A 15,688-nucleotide genomic window follows, 5' to 3' on the forward strand; every position below is an offset into this window, starting at 1 on the left:
CGAGATCGAGGAGCCCTGATGTTTTAAATGCTTTAGCTTCAGGGTAAAATCTCCCCTGGGTGATGATGGTAGGGATGCATTTCCTGCTCCCGAGGCCAAGGCAAACTGAGCCACAGCCACTGGCTTAGGATGAAGGTAGCTCCCACTGGGCGCTGAGCCTTACTGCCCTATGCCCTCAGTGGGGCGGGATGAGCAGCAATCACTTAGGTAAGGGGTTGGCAGCCAGGCGCTCCGTGGCAGGCCCTGCAACTTCAACCTCCCGAAGACAGAGATTTATACCCTGGAGGAGGACAAGGGCAGGGGAGGAGTCTCTGTCCCAGGTTCACCCAGACTACTAAGAAGATGAGCTGAGATTTGAACTCAGGAACTACATCGTGACTCCACATCTGTGATCTTTCCAAAGCCAAACTACGATATAAAGATGGAGAGCAAAATGCGTGCAATGAGCAAATGACGGGTGAAGGAGTCAGGGCATAAATGAATATAAAGGGGCCAGGGGCTGTAGCTCAGCAGCACCACACCTGCCTGGCAGGCACAAGGCCCTGAGTTCAACTTCCGGTACCAAATAAATAGGAATACATGAAGATGTGAGCCAGCGAGAGAATGGGTGATAAGTGAAGAAGAGATGAGATGAAATAGTGAACCCAAACATTTACCAGACTTTTGCTGTGTGTCAGGTGCTACGCTTAGAGAGTGGCAGAGGACACCGCCGATGTGTCCTTGCTCTTATGAAACCAATAGTCTAGCGGGGAAGCCGGATGTGAGTGAGGGAGGGAAGTGAACAAGGAGCCCTGAGAAGGTGCAGGTGGCCTCACCTGTGTAGGGGATGCTGAGCCCTGAGAGGGTGACCTCGTGGGCGTCCACTGGCAAAGGGGAGTAGGGAAAGGGTGGCAGCTGTGGGAGCCCCGCCTAACCGGTGGAGTGGAGAGGGAGAGGGGTTATGTGGAGGGACAGGAGGGGTGTGAAGGGGACTGGAGCCGGTATAGAGCACCTTGAACACTGGATCTCTGTCCTAAAGACCACAGGAAGCCACGAGGGTTTGGGCAGAGGGCACCTCAGGGCTGGTCTTGCTGCTTCAAGGGCCAGGGGAGTGGATGATCCTCCTCCTCTTGGCTTTTGCCTCTGTGTGTAACAATGGGGCAGTCCGTGTAACACACGGACTAGGAGTCAGTGTGTGATTGTGTGTGCACTTGTGTGTGCTTCACGGAGAGCTGGTGCACGCCTGCCCACGTCTGGCTGCGGGCTGCTCAGGAGGAGTTGAAAAAGCCGCTCTTCCCCTGACTTGGCTTCCCTCTGCTTCTCCCCCAGGGGCCCACTCCTGCTTAAGAACACCATCCTTGCAGGTGAGCCACCCCAACAGTTCCTCAGGGAAGGTGGCCCGGGGCTGGGGTGAGATGACAGGGGACTGGGGAGCTCGCCTGGCTGTCAGATACCTGGGTCAAGCAGGTTCCATTTTGGACAATGGCTTCCACGTGAGCTGCCTCATGCAGAACAGGCTGAATGCTGAGGGCTAGAGGCAGCTCTGCGAGGTGGCTTTGAGAATGGAGTGCTATGACCACTTGCACATGAATTCTAGCAACTTTGGAATTTGTGTCTGGCTCGGAGCATCCCAAGCTCCTAAGGCTGAGAGATCCTTGCTGGTGAACACAGGTCACCAGGCCTGCTGTGGTCAGCCAGAAGTAGGTAACCGGTGAGGAGTCTCTTCTTTCCCTTTATCTCTGCTTTAAAGTGGAAGAGATTCCTCATTTTTCTGCTTGCAGACTTCCTCCCATGAGCCTGACACTGTGCTAGGACCTGAGAATTCCTAGGCTCCACGAGGTGCATAGTTTTGTCATCCAGACCTCATCACTATCGAGGGCCCAGGCCACTTGGGAGTCAAGGGAAGGAAGGGGACAGGATTTTTCTAGGAGCAGTGGGACTGGCAGGAAGTCTTGGAGGAGGCTGGGAACCCAGGGTGTGGCCTCTGAGCTGGGGCTGGGTGTGGTCATTCCCAGGAGGTAGGTGGAGCCTAGAGATAAGGACAGAAGGCTGGGATGGGGTGACAGGAAGACGCCCCATCCTGAGGGCAGTGGGGAGCCTCAGGAAGGCTGAAACAGTGCGGCCTGGCTGCATCTACCTTCTCTCTTAGGTGCAGTGCAGTAAGCTCAGCCAGGCACTGGATGGAAGGGGCAGGAGCACCCAAAGACCTCCCAACAGACATGACAATGAGTCCAGGGGTGAATCTCAAGCCCTGTGAAGACCCACAGATGACGCCAAGTCTCTACTTCTCTGGGGCCCCCAGGGCCGGGCTTTGGCAGCATCCCTGGGCCCGACCCAGATGCAACCCTTGTTCCTAACTCAGATCGGCCCCCAAGTCCTGGCTTGGGGCTTGTTCCAGATGTGAATCCAACTCTGAGTCCTGACCCAGGGGAGGCCCCTGGCCTAGTGACAGACAACACCCCTGGACTTGCTGACAGCAGGGCCACCACCCCAGGCTCCCTCCAGACCTGCACTTCCTGTTCTGTGGCGACCCTGGACCTGGACGTGAATCATGTCTTAAGGCCTGACCCACAGGGTCCCCTGTCTCCAGCCTTAAGCCCTACTCCCAGCCCTGGCTCTCCCGGACCCTCGACCTGGGCTCCAGGAGCCCCTCTGGGCAGAGTTCTGAGGAGGCCTTCCCATCCCTGTCCCAGAGCAAGAGTTTTGAGTTGGCTCACAGGGATTCCAATCCTAGGCCTGGGTCAAACCCATTTATAAGCCTTCATTCGAGAGGAAGCCTGGCTCTTGGCCACTTCCTCTCCAGGCTGGGCTCACAAGCGCTGCTCCTGACGACCTCTGACACGTCTCTGGGGTCCCACTCCAGCCAGCCGCTCAGCCAGGGCAGCAGAAACGTCTCCAAGCAGAGCCTGAACCTTGCTACAGGTTCTCGCGGGGCCCTAATCCTGGACACAAGTGAGCTGGTCACGTTGGCATCCCATAACCTCTCCGAAAGTGTTCTGAAAGGAGCCTTTGGGGCAACCTGGAGCACAGCTTTCCAGGGGACACTCAACGTGGCTTGTCCCAGATCCAGTCTGAACATGACCGTCATGCAGGCCTCGAGCCTGACGCTGATTCCCCACTCCAGCGATCGTACCAGCCTGAGCTCCAGCACCCACGGGTCCAACTCCGCCTTCTCTGCACCCTCGTGCCTGACCCTGATCCTCGGCTCCAAGGAGACCCTGAGCTCCAGCCTCTTGATCAGGGACACCTCCCACCCTGTCGCTGAGCAGCCTGCACGACGGTTCCAGTTCTGAGAAGGACAACAGCATCCTCACCACTTCCCTGGAGAACCGAGAGCGATGGGGCGAGGGGCACAGTGTGGACGGGGGCCAGGACCCGCCCCGGCCATCCACCTCCAACACCGGGGATGAGGGCGCCGCACCCGACTGCTGCCTCCCTGAAGGTGAGTGAGGCCCAGCGCCTGCCTGGAAGACTCCGTATCCAGATCCCAGACCCGGTGCCGGGACTGGGGTGGAGGGAGTAGGCGCGCTAGGTAACCGCTAAGGTGGCGATCTTAGGATCACAAGGGGACCTAGGCCCTCTGGCACCTGTGGGGCAGGAGGAGCTGCCCTCCTTGCCCTAAGGCCCCACCAGACAGTACTTCCGTTCTGGCCTGTGCTGGCTTTCCCCGCGGAGGGTCTCCCTTCCTGGATGCCTTTCAGGCCCAGCCAGGTTCAGGCTCCACTCACCTCTGTGGAGAAGGAGTGCTCCGCGCCTGGGCCAGGCCCCTGGGTACTGTGTGGAGCCTGCGCCTCCCCAAAAAGCAAGAGTTCTGTAAACTAACCCCTGTCAGGTTCAGGTGCTGTAAATATCTCCTCCCAATTAATCTGTGTGTGTTCACCTACCAGTCTCGTACTGGGAGTTTTGAAAAGTTACCTTGGCTTTGTAAATATGTACGTTTTTATATCTGGGAGGGTAAGGATTGCTCTTTAAAATCCACCTCAAATTGACTTAGCTATGAGTAGACCTTCATTCTTTTCATTTCATACCCTTCAGAATACATTCACCTGGAGTGTCAAACAAACAAACAACACCCCCCTTACTTACCAGTTTTATTAGAATGTTATTAATTTCGCCACCTGTTCAGCTTTTCCTTTTATAGGGTATACACGCTTTACTAGAATTTAAAAATTCTCCATAGAGTTGTAGTGCATTCCTTGATCAGTTAACCCTAGCTACTTATAGTTTTCATTGTTATCATAAATCAGAGCTTATTTTTTAATACAATTCCTATTTGATGATGCTAATGTGTAGGGGAACTTTGTCTTTGCAAGTTGATTTTTAAAAAGAATTTTTGAAATATGATTTTCTGTGTAAATATACTTCCCCACTTTGTACAATTTAATGGCTTTATTATATAGAGAGATTTTTGTTTAGTGATTTTTGTTAGTGTTAGTGTTTAGTGATTTTAGTTAGCTTTTGTTTAATGTTTATAAAAAATTATACACAAGGTTGTGCAACCATCACCACAATCGATTTTAGAACATTTTTCTCACTCCCAGAAGAAATCTTGCACCCCTACCCGTGCCCAGCCCTAGTGTTACTGGGCTTGGGGTACTGAAGTCTCCTTCTAGAGGTGGTTTCTACATTCTTTCTGTCCTGAGCAAAGAATTAGTCATGACAAGGCAAACAGCAGCAAGGCTTTGGATTTATAAATGCAGGAAAAGAAACAGGCTCTGCAGAGCAAGTTTGGGCCAAGTAAAAGTAAGAAAGAATAAAAAAAAGACACTCTACAGTGTGAGAGTGACTACTGTGAAAGACCAGTGTAGTGGGGAGCTTGATGTCAATTACCCCCGCCCCCGTGGTTTTTTGAGACAAGGTCTTGCTCTGTAGTTCAGGCTGGCCTTGAACTCACTATGTAGCCCGGCTGGCCTGGAACTCATGGGGATCCTCCTGCCTCCACCTTCCAAGTGCTGGGATTACAGGCATGTGTCACCACACCTGGATCAGCACCTTAGTTGTTGAGTAATGTCTAACATCACTGCATGGGTCATACCGTATTTTGTTTATGCCCATTTCTCATTAATTTTTGATCTCAAACTGGGTCCTTTTTCTCTCTTGGAATCTCAGAACCAATAAATAAAACCAAGCTTCGGTTGATCAATGAAGGAAGGTTTATTCCTGGCCAACAATAGAAGAAGCAGGAAGAATGGCTCACAGATCAGCTTTTCTACCCAATGAGAGTGGAAAAGTCATAGATAGAAGATAAAAGAAATGAGGGGGAAAGATAGGCCTACCAAGGGGAGGATTATCCTCATCCTTTCTGGGGATGAGTGGAGATTTTGAGGCAGAAGTATCACTGTGAATTCGAGGCCAGCTGGGCTACACAGTGAGTTCAAGGCTGGCCTGAACTATACAGCAAGACCCTGTCTCAAAACAAAAAAACGAAGTTGGAGGTTGAGTGGTGTTCATTCTGTCAGCCATCTTGCAGCCTGCTGGTCATCTGAAGAGGGATCTGCAGGCACCCTGTCCTCAAAGATAAGCAAGATCAGGTCAGAGAAACACCCTGACAGCCACTTGAGTTGTTTCTATCTGTTGGCTATTTTATTTTATTTTTCTGTCAGTTATTTTAAATAATGCTACTGTGAACATTCACTTATAAGTTTCGGTGTAGGGCATTAGAGAAAACAATCCTACAATTCACTTGGAACCAGAAGAGACCTGAAAGAGCAAAAGCAATTCTGGGCAACAAAGGCAAGGCAGGGGGTAGCACAATCCCTAACTTGAAATTATACTACAAAGCTATTGTGATAAAAATAGCATGGTAATGGTGGGAAAAAAAAAGACCTGAGGATCAATGGGACAGACTAGAAGATGCAGAAACAACCACCTTATCTTTGACAAAGGGGCCAAATAGCTGCACTGGAAGAAAGAGCCTCGTTAATAAATAATGCATAAAAAACTGGCTTTCACTTGCTGAAGATTAAAAATAGACCCAGGGCGGCGGCTTCTGCACCCGGCCCGTCCCCACCTGCAGGCCGGGCGCTCTCCTCGGAGCTCGGGTGGGCCGGGTGGGGTGGCCGCGGGAGCTGCCGGTTCTGGAGCGACTCTGGGAATTCCCAGGTCGGCCGAGCCAGCCGGGTGCAGTCTTCGGCGAGGGAGGCGGCCCCGCGCGGGACCTGGGGAGCGAGCCCGCAGCCCACCATGAAGTTCCAGTACAAGGAGGACCACCCCTTCGAGTATCGGAAAAAGGAAGGGGAGAAGATCCGGAAGAAGTACCCGGACCGGGTCTCGGTCATCGTGGAAAAGGCTCCTAAGGCCAGGGTGCCTGATCTGGACAAGAGGAAGTACCTAGTGCCCTCCGACCTCACTGTTGGCCAGTTCTACTTCTTAATCCGGAAGAGAATCCACCTGAGACCTGAGGACGCCTTATTCTTCTTTGTCAACAGTACCATCCCTCCCACTAGTGCTACCGTGGGCCAGCTGTATGAGGACAACCACGAGGAAGACTGTTTTCTGTACGTGGCCTACAGTGACGAGAGTGTCTATGGGAAGTGAGTGGTGGAAGCCCAGCAGATGGGAGCACCTGGACTTGTTGGGAGGGGAGGGATGTGAGTGGGACTGGAGGGAGGAGAGGGAGGGCTCCCACCATGGAGAAGACAGAGGCGAAGACCCTGGAAACCACGCTGCACACACTGTCGTCACATTTTCACCAGCTCAGTTGATGTTTTTTTGCTGCTTCTTTGGCCCAGGGAGAAAGCGTGTTAGGACAGAACTGCTGGATTGGCTTTGATAGAGCGATGAGGGTGCCTTAAGGTCATGGCATTGCCAAGAATTAAGGTTTTTTTGTCATTTCATAGGAGGTCGGAAGGTGGACAGGTTAAAGCCAGGGGTGAATGCAATCCAGCAGCAATTCCCATCTCTTTGGGCAGAGATTTGAGTTTTGACATTTGTACAAGATACGTAGGAAAGGGAACAGGAATTCCTTAGGAATTGTAGTGGACCGTACCGGGGGACCAAAAGACACCCAACAGTAACTGAAGCGTTGTAGCCTTTGATCTCCTATTTCTCCACTTCCTCCATCCCCCGCTAGTCTCTTCTCATATGTGAATGTCACCCTCCTATGCCGGAGGCGGTGGTAGATATCCAAACAGACATTTAGACAGCTGTTTTAACTTTGGAAAACAGCAGTCCTGGAAGGTGATTCTGATTCGGATTAGTTCTGATGGCCTTAAACTGGAACTGACTGAGTGTTGTGCTTCTGTCTTAACCTGCTCTCTCTCTGGTGCCCCCTCTCCCAAACCTACTTTGGAGTTTCTTGAACCTTGGGCACTTTCAGTTGCAGGCTAAAGCCACTCCTTTCGTGTTGCCTTTAGCAGTTTCGTTGTACAGGGACAGAGGCGTCTTTCGGGTGGAAGGGGCAGGAATGAGGTGAGGTAGACTATGTATACTTCCCAGGCATCCAGGATTCTGGCTTCCTGGCTGTCGTCCCTCAGTCTCATGTGCACAGGATGCTAAGCAATGGCCAGCTGCTTCCCTCCTCTGGTTTTGATCCACGGCAGCTGCTAATTAGAAATGTTTAGAGGGATGACTGAGTAGTTCATGGGGGTTTTATTGGTTTCTTTTCGTTTTGGAGGCTGAGGAGGGGGTGGGGAGCAGAAACTGCACTCAGATGTGACATTTCATCTCTGCTAATGAAAAGGATCCTTCCTGTGGGGGAAATCCACGTGTCTGTCCTGTCAGCTTCAGGTTCTTGTATAATGAAGTCAATCTTATCAGGCCAAGGAAATAAAATAATTGCTTACTGTAAAAATCAAAAAAAAAAAAAAAAAAGACCCATATCTTTCACCATGGACCAAACTAAAATAGAAACGAATCAGAGATCTAAATATTAAAACAGAAATGCTTAATCTGCTGGAAGATAGAATAGGTAGAGCTCTTCAAGACATTAATATAGGCAAAGACTTTAAGAACAAAACCCAAATTGCACAGGAAATATCACAAAGAATCAACAACTGGGATCTCATCTTATTATAAGGCTTTTGCACAGCAAGAGAAACCACTAACAGAGTGAAGAGATAACCCACAGAGAAAAATTTTTTGCCAGCTGTTCCTCAGTCAAAGGACTAGTATCTAGAATATATAAAGAACTCAAAAAATCAGACCCCCCCCAAATTTAAAGACCCAACCCCAAAACGAGCATCTGAGAAGAATAGATACTTCTCAAATGAAGGAGAAACAGCAAATAAATACATGAAAAAATGTTCAACATCACTCATCATTCAAGAGATACAGATTAAAATAATTCCGAGATTCCATCTCACTCCAGAAAGGATGGCTGTTATCAAGAAATCAACTGGGAAAATAAAAGAAAAAAAGAGAAATCAACTGGCCTGGGGATGTAGCTCAGCGATGCCCACACCTGCCTCACAAGTGCAAGGTCCTGAGTTCAATACCTGGTACCAGAAAAAAAAAAAGAAAGAAAGAAAGAAAGCAACCAATAAGAAAGGTTGGAGGGACTATGGGGAAAAGGAACCCTTCTCCACTGTTGGTGGGAGTATAGACTGGTGCAACCACTGTGGAAATCAGTGTGGAGATTCCTCAAAGAACTAAAAGTGGAGGTTCCATTTGACCCAGCTATTCTCCTTCTTGGGATCTTCCTGAAAGAATTAAAAGCACTGGGCCGGGGATTTAGCTCAGTGGTTCTACCAGCTGCCTCGCAAGAGCAAGGTCCTGAGTTTGATCCCTGGTACCAAAAACAAAACAAAACAAAATAAAAAAACACAGGCACTGCGACAGGGAAGCGATCACTACTCAGAATAATAATTTTATATAAGCAACATGTGAAAATATGGCAAGAATAGAATCCTGGAGTTTTAAACTGACAAATCACTTAAAAGATCTGTAACTGCCATCTTTGGATTTCAAGTTCAAAAGTCTTAATCCACATTGAAAATTTATAAACTCATATGAATGGTTGTCTGGGGAGATTCAATCATCACTTGGCCATTATGGAATCACACTTCTTATTTTCAGAATACTAAAATTATGTAAGTATTGTGACATCACCCATAAGAAAAATTAAATTTCTTTTCATGATCACAATAAGATAAACTGGATATGTCATACAGTGATTCTTATTTTATAAAATTAACTAAGTAATTACCATAAGAAAATACTGATGGGGTGGCAGGAAACTTTGATATATAGTCCATTTTCTAAACAATTTTTAAAATTTAGCTCAGTGGTTCTGCCATCTGCTTCGCAAGCACAAGGTCCTGAGTTCGATCCTTGGTACCAAAAAAAAAGTTTCTGTATAGATAGATGTAAGTTTTCATTTCTCCTTGAGAGATGCCTTGGGTGGAATTGCTGAGTCATATGGTAAATCTAGGTTTCAGTGTTTGAGGATCTACCAGCGTTTGGCAGCTGCACCATTTTTCATTTCTACCAGCAAGGTAGGAAATGTAGGAGGGCTCCATTTTTCTATGTTTTTGCCAACATTTGTTTTCTTTTTTTCCTCATTGATTTATTTTTGTTTTTCTTTACAAAACATATATTGGTACATTTTATTTATTTATTAATTAATTAATTAATTAATTTTTTGGTACCGGGGATTGAACTCGGGTCTTTGCGTTTGTGAGGCAGGCGGCAGAACCACTGAGCTAAATCCCCAGCCCTGGTACATTTTAAATATACATAATGATGGGGCCGGGATTTAGCTCAGTGGTTCTGCTGCCTGCCCTGAAAGCACAAGGACCCGAGTTTGATTGCTGGTACCAAAATAAATAAATAAATAAATAAAATATATACAAAATGATAGCATTCATCATAGGGAATTTGTACCAGTACATGATGTATCTTGCTTTTCTCCCCATCCCCCCTTAAGTACAAAAGCTTTGTTTCCATTTTTTCCCTTTGATTTTCTCTCTTTTTTTCTTGTCCCCTCTTTCCTTCCTCCCCTTTGTTACCCTTCTCATTGGAACATATTCTTCCCATTTCCCAATGTTTATTGTACATTTACGTCTTTATTTCCACTTATGTTATTCTTCTTTGCATCATCTAGCAGCTGCTGGATTGATTTCTCATGGTCTCTTGTTATTTTTAAGAAATCTTTCTTGTCATGATCGCTAACCACAATCCTGTCTTCTTTATCTGATATTCTGTCTTCACATTGGCTCCTTCTGTTGCGTATACTTTCAGTGGAGTGTTTTGTTTGTTTGTTTTTGGTACCAGGGATTGAACTCAGGACCTTGTGCTTTCAAGGCGGGTGTGGAGCCACTGAGGTAAACCCCTGAGTCTCAGTGGTGTTTTTGATCTCCTGGATATCTGTTTGAATCTGTTTTCTGGATTCCATTTCTTTCCTATGCTGTGTGTTCATGGTTTCCATCATGTTCTTGAGTTCCTCTATTTTTTTATCTGTATTGGCTTTAGAGTCATTAAGCATGTCTTTCTTTCTGGTCACCATCTCTGTAGTTATTTGAGAAATTATTTCTGCTTTGAATTTTTCTAGCGCCTCATTCATCTGCTTTGTTACTTCTGCCGTTTCCACTTCAGAGAGTCCAGGGGGGTGGCTTTCAGATTGTTCCACCTCATTGCCCCCTGGGTTTGCCTTTGGTGAGCTGAAAGCCCGAGGGGAGGGGGTGTTCCATCTTGTATAAGTGTATTTTTCATTTTCTATTTTTTTTTTTTTTTGGTACCGGGGATTGAACTCGGGTCCTTGTGCTTGCGCAGCAGGTGGTGAAACCACTGAGCTAAATCCCTGGCCCTCATTTTCTATTTTTTAAAAGTTTAATTCCTGAGTTGATGCTTTCAGATTCCTTATGGCGAGTAGCTTTATCGTTAGTATTCGGAACCCTTCGGAAATGACTACTTCTGAGAGACATCTTCCGGGTGTACCTGGCCTTTGGGTTTTGAGTCTGTTGCAAGATCCTACCTCTTCAATTTATTGGGCCCTGACCTCCTGCCGACTTGAACTCCACACCCTCACAGCGACACTGGGAGCCACTAGATGGAGCCAGCCCACGGCTATTCTGAATTCTAGCTCAGTGGGCCACTCTCCAAGATGGGTACTATCCAATCACCCTCTCCTTGATGACATTTGAACCTGAATAACTCAGCCAGCCACTGCAGTCCACTGCTCCACTGCTCCATTCCACTTGTGCCTTTCTCCTTGGAGGTGTTTGGGGTTGGCAGTAGTCACCATGAGTCTGCAGGTTCAACCTGCCCTTCCCATGCCGTGAGTCTGGACTCTGGGACACAGCGCTGCCTACCACCTCCCTCTTTCATTGAAGTCTCTCTCTGGCTCTCCCCATGGACTTCAATTCTCTCTTCAGATCCTTCCTGGGTCCCAGGGATCCACTTCCCTCCTCCTTCTTCTTCTCCTCATGCCTCTATATTCCAGTGTCAGGACACCAGATCCCAGAGATTCTGGCTCTGTTTTTGTTTTTCTGTAATAGCCATTTTGAAGAGTGTGGAATGGTATCTTACTGTGGTTTTGATTTGCACTTCTCTAATGACTAATGATGTTGGGCACCTTTTCCTGTGCTTATTGGCCAGAGAGCTTCTGGAGAAATGTCTGTGTGACCCCTTTGTCCACTTTTGATTGATTTCTTTGGTTTTTGTTGTTGAGTTGTAGTCCTGTACATATTCTAAGGATTCATCCCTTATCAGATATGCAACTTGCAAATATTTTCTCCTATTCTGTGGGTGATCTTTTCTCTCTTGTGACACCATTCTTTGATGCACAAAAGCTTTTAATTTTCTTTATTTAATTTGTTTGAGACAGTCTCACTTTGTAGTGCAGACTGGCCTTGAACTCACTATGTAGCCCAGGCTGGCTTTGAACTCGAAGTGGTCCTCCTGCCTCAGCCTCCTGAGTGCTGGGATTACAGATGTGCACCATCATATCTAGCTTTTGGTACTGGGGATCAAACTCGGGACCTTGTGCTTGCGCAGCAGGTAGCGAAACCACTGAGCTAAATCCCAGCCCCTAATCTTTCTTTTTTTTTTTCATTTACAAAGCAGTGGGGCCATTTATTGGCATCGGAAAGCATTCCTTCAAAGAAGGAAGGGACCTCAGAACACTCAAGTCACACATTTTATGGAAACGGGCCCCAAATTTCCCTCTCACACAGCTACACAGCTGAATCACAACCAGAAACCAAGTATCCGAGTTAAACAAATTGAACCAAACAGTTTGATGAAGGAAGGGGGTGCAGGGGTGATGCGATGTTCCTGCTTTTACGCCGCAAGGTCTAAGGTAGAGGCTAACAGTCCCCAGGAAAACCTGCTTCCCACCGTCTCACAAGGCACAGCCATTTCATTGTCAGTAGTCCAAGTTTTACCATAATTTCCTGGAAAACTGGAGCGACCCTCCCCAGGCCGAGCTCTGTGACCTGTAGGTGAGGACTGGAATGTAAGAGTCCATGCCCCGCAGCAGCAGGCCTCAGGATCGTGGGCCTCACTGTGCTCCGGCTGCCTGCCCGGCGCTGGGACGCAGCGGGTGGCACAGCGGGTGGCACTGAAGTCCTGTGCCCAGGTGGAGTCGCAGTTCTGGGAGCGCAGCCTCTGCAGCCCCGGCAGCTTCTGCTGGAGACTTAAGCGTCCCCACCATGGTGACAGCAGCCTGAGCAACACTGCTGAGCTTCCAGGCATCTCCATGACTTCCTCCAGGGCCTTGAAGACCGGAGTTTGGCATCTTAACCATTTTCAGCGTACAGTTCACTGGGATTAAGTATATTTTTGCGCAATCATCACCACCATCAGTCTCCAGAACTCTGTTCATCTTTTAAATCTGAAACTCTAGTCTTTAAAAAGCAATTCTCCATATCCCCTCCTTGGCCCTGGCAAGCACCGTTCTGTCTCCTTAGATTCTGGCTTCGGACACACCTAATATTCCTACTTCATTCTTTTACACATGGATATTGCTTTCCTGGCACTATTTTATAAACTATGTGGTTTATACTATGACTTTTATAACTCACTATGAGCCCAGCACACCCTTGAACTCACAGTGACCCTCCTGCCCCAGCTACCCAAGTGCTGTGATACCAGGCGTGCACCACCACGCCCAAGCCTGGCTTGCTTCCTCCTTTCTTCTCCTCTCTTCCTCCCCCGTGCCCGCTTTCTCTTTCTGTCTGTCTCTGAACCCAGGGCCTTGGCAATGAGCTACATTCCCAGCCCTTTTTAATTGTTTGAGACAAGGCTAAGTTGGTAAATTGCCTAGGACTCAAACTTTCAATCCTCCTGCCTCAGCCTCCCAGAATGCTGGTATTACAGGCATGCACCACCACACCCAGCTTCCTTGCATCTTTTTTTTTTTTGGTACCGAGGATTGAACTTGGGTCCTTGTGCTTGCAAGGTAGGCGGTGGAACCACTGAGCTAAATCCCCTGCCCCCTTGCACTCCCTTGCATGTCTTTGATACATTTGAAGATTACAGGCCAGCTATTTGGTAGGGGGTGTCTAGATCTGGGTTAGTCTCTGGTTCGCATCAAGTTGATACTAGTTATTTCATTGCATCTCTTCTGGGGCTTTTTGCTTGGCTGTTTGTTTGTTTTTGTTTTTTGGTATCAGGGATAGAACTCTGGTCCTTGTGCTTGTGAAGCAGGGGGCAAAACCACTGAGCTAAATCCCCAGCTGGTTGTTTTGAAGCAAGGTCTTGCTATGTAGTCAAGGTTGGCCTCAAACTCATGGCTATCCTCCTGCCTCACCCTTCCGAGTGCTAGGATAACAGGCGTGTGACAACATGCCCCGGCTGGGTCATGGTTTTGATTTCCATCACTTGAGTAAGGCGATTGCTGCCAAAGTTCTCGGTGTGAAGTCTCTATTTGCTGCTTTGTGACAAACACCTTGTGTGAGGTACTCTGAAACTCTGAATATCCCATTCCTCCTCGAGCTTTCAACCCACTCATTTATTTATTTATATCAGTACAGGTTCATGGTTTCCTAGCGCATTCAACAGACTATGACCTGTTGCTGTCATTAGCTAGCGTGGTACTCAAATTTTCATTCATTTGACCAGGGGCCTCCCATTCAGGTAAACCTTCGTGTCTCTCTCACTGGTTCCCATCATCCTTTGAGCTCTCTCCCCTGTTTTCTGACCCAAGACAGGTTCATCTCAGGTTCATCCGGGCCTCCCTGGCCCAAGTCCAGGATCTGCCATTTTGTGTCCATGGAGAGTGGAGTCTGGAAGCCAAGGTCTGGCACCAGCTGTGTTCACTTCCCCCATGGCTCACTCCATCCTCTGGATGCCTCTGGAGTTCAGGCTTTCCCAGGCTTGGTGACCATGACTCACAAGGACAGAGATCTGCTCTCCTTCTGTGTCCCCTCAGCCCCCATAAATAAAGGGCTCTTATTGGCACCGCCCAGCTGAGTGCCCTTCCCTGGGCCAATCATGGAGGCTGGGCATGGGAACCCTCTCTGGCCAGGCTTGGGTCCTGGCGCAGCCCTGGTTGAGGAGGGCCTTGCAGGACTCAGCCTCACCCAGTGCAGGAATGGGGAGCCCCCAGGAAAAACGGCTCTTTCACAAAAGAAAAACGGATTTTTCCCAAAGAGAGGCAGGTGGGCCTCCTCCACCTGCAGGCAGGGGACTTGAGGGAGGGAAGCCTGGCAACAAGGGGTGTGGCGAGGGTGCTGGGGTGGAGAAGCCCCCTGTGCCCAGGCCCTGAGGGAAGCTGGCCTGGGGCCGGAAGTTGGCAGTGTGGCCAGAGCCTGGGCCCGGGCCGCCCTGGAGGCTGGGCTGTGACGATAGGACCCTCGCTTGCCCCCGAGGTGGGCTCCTCCGAAGGACGTCAGGGCGGAGTCGGCAGGAGCTGATTCACAGCTGGCACTGCTCAGCTGGGTCACACTCTCCCCTTCTCTCCCCGGACACCGTGCCGCACAGGAGCCTCCGAGGAAGTGACCTCCTCTCCGGAAAAGGTGCCAGAGAAGAGAGAAGATGGCAGCGCAGTGGCTCCGGTAGGGCTCCTGTCTGGTTCGCAGTGCCCCTTCCCTGTCCCCCCACCCTGCACCCCAGACCCACAGCCTTGGCATCCCCAGAGTCCCCAGGTCTCTGTGGCGCTGTCCCCTGGGTCCTCATTCATGTCTCCCACAGAAACGAGCCTTCCACAAATCAGGGTTTTGTCTGTCTCATTACTGTATCCTCAGCATGTAAAGCAGACACATACTAGGGGCTTTATCAAGGTTTTTTTTTGGCACAGGGGCTGTTGGGGATTGAACTCAGGGGTACTTATCACTGAACTATACCCTTAAGTTGATAAGGGGCCCAGGCTGGCCTCAAACTTGTGACCCTCCTGCCTTGGAGTAATTATCCTTATAAGTGTGTGCCACCATGCCCAGCTCACTGAAAGTTTTTAAAAAGATCTGTTTCTCACCACGCCAGAGTCCTTCCTGCCTCAGGGCCTTGGCGTGTGCTTCCTCTGATGAGGAAGGTTGAAGATAACATGGGGATGGCGCTGAGCGTGCTCTCTGCAGGAAGAGGGCCATTGCTGCTGTCATTCTAGTTTGAGGGGCTGGACAGACCTTTCCCCAGCTTGCTCCTGTCACTCAGGGCTCAGCCCAGCTGTCCACCCCCCAGGGGCCTTCTCTGCCTGTGCTGGGGCAGTGGGTCTGCCCCCCCCACCTCCCTCCAATCTTCTACCAGCTGCTGTCTGACACCCCAGCCCCGGACAGTGAGGTTGGAAAGCTCAACCGGGGTGCAGGCATGGCGGGGCTGGCTGCTCTGCTCAGGA

General features: G+C 49.2%; 1 protein-coding gene and 1 pseudogene across 1 annotated transcript in view; both read left to right on the plus strand.

Moving 5' to 3' along the window:
• The first annotated feature begins 2,608 nt into the window (after window positions 1-2,608).
• The window catches only part of LOC147827292 (maestro heat-like repeat-containing protein family member 7), a 46,745-nt gene continuing 33,665 nt past the window's right edge, over window positions 2,609-15,688 (plus strand). The window contains exons 1-2 of the mRNA XM_087214810.1: window positions 2,609-3,421; window positions 14,842-14,915. The gene's annotated coding sequence lies outside the window, so the exon portion shown is untranslated. The remainder of the gene's footprint in view (window positions 3,422-14,841; window positions 14,916-15,688) is intronic.
• LOC147827293 (gamma-aminobutyric acid receptor-associated protein-like 1 pseudogene) lies at window positions 6,118-6,646 on the plus strand (annotated as a pseudogene).

This window comes from Heterocephalus glaber, unplaced genomic scaffold, assembly GCF_053883595.1.
Source record: "Heterocephalus glaber isolate CG9 unplaced genomic scaffold, H.glaber_assembly_v1.0 deba00001451, whole genome shotgun sequence".
Classification (NCBI taxonomy): Eukaryota; Metazoa; Chordata; class Mammalia; order Rodentia; family Bathyergidae; genus Heterocephalus; species Heterocephalus glaber.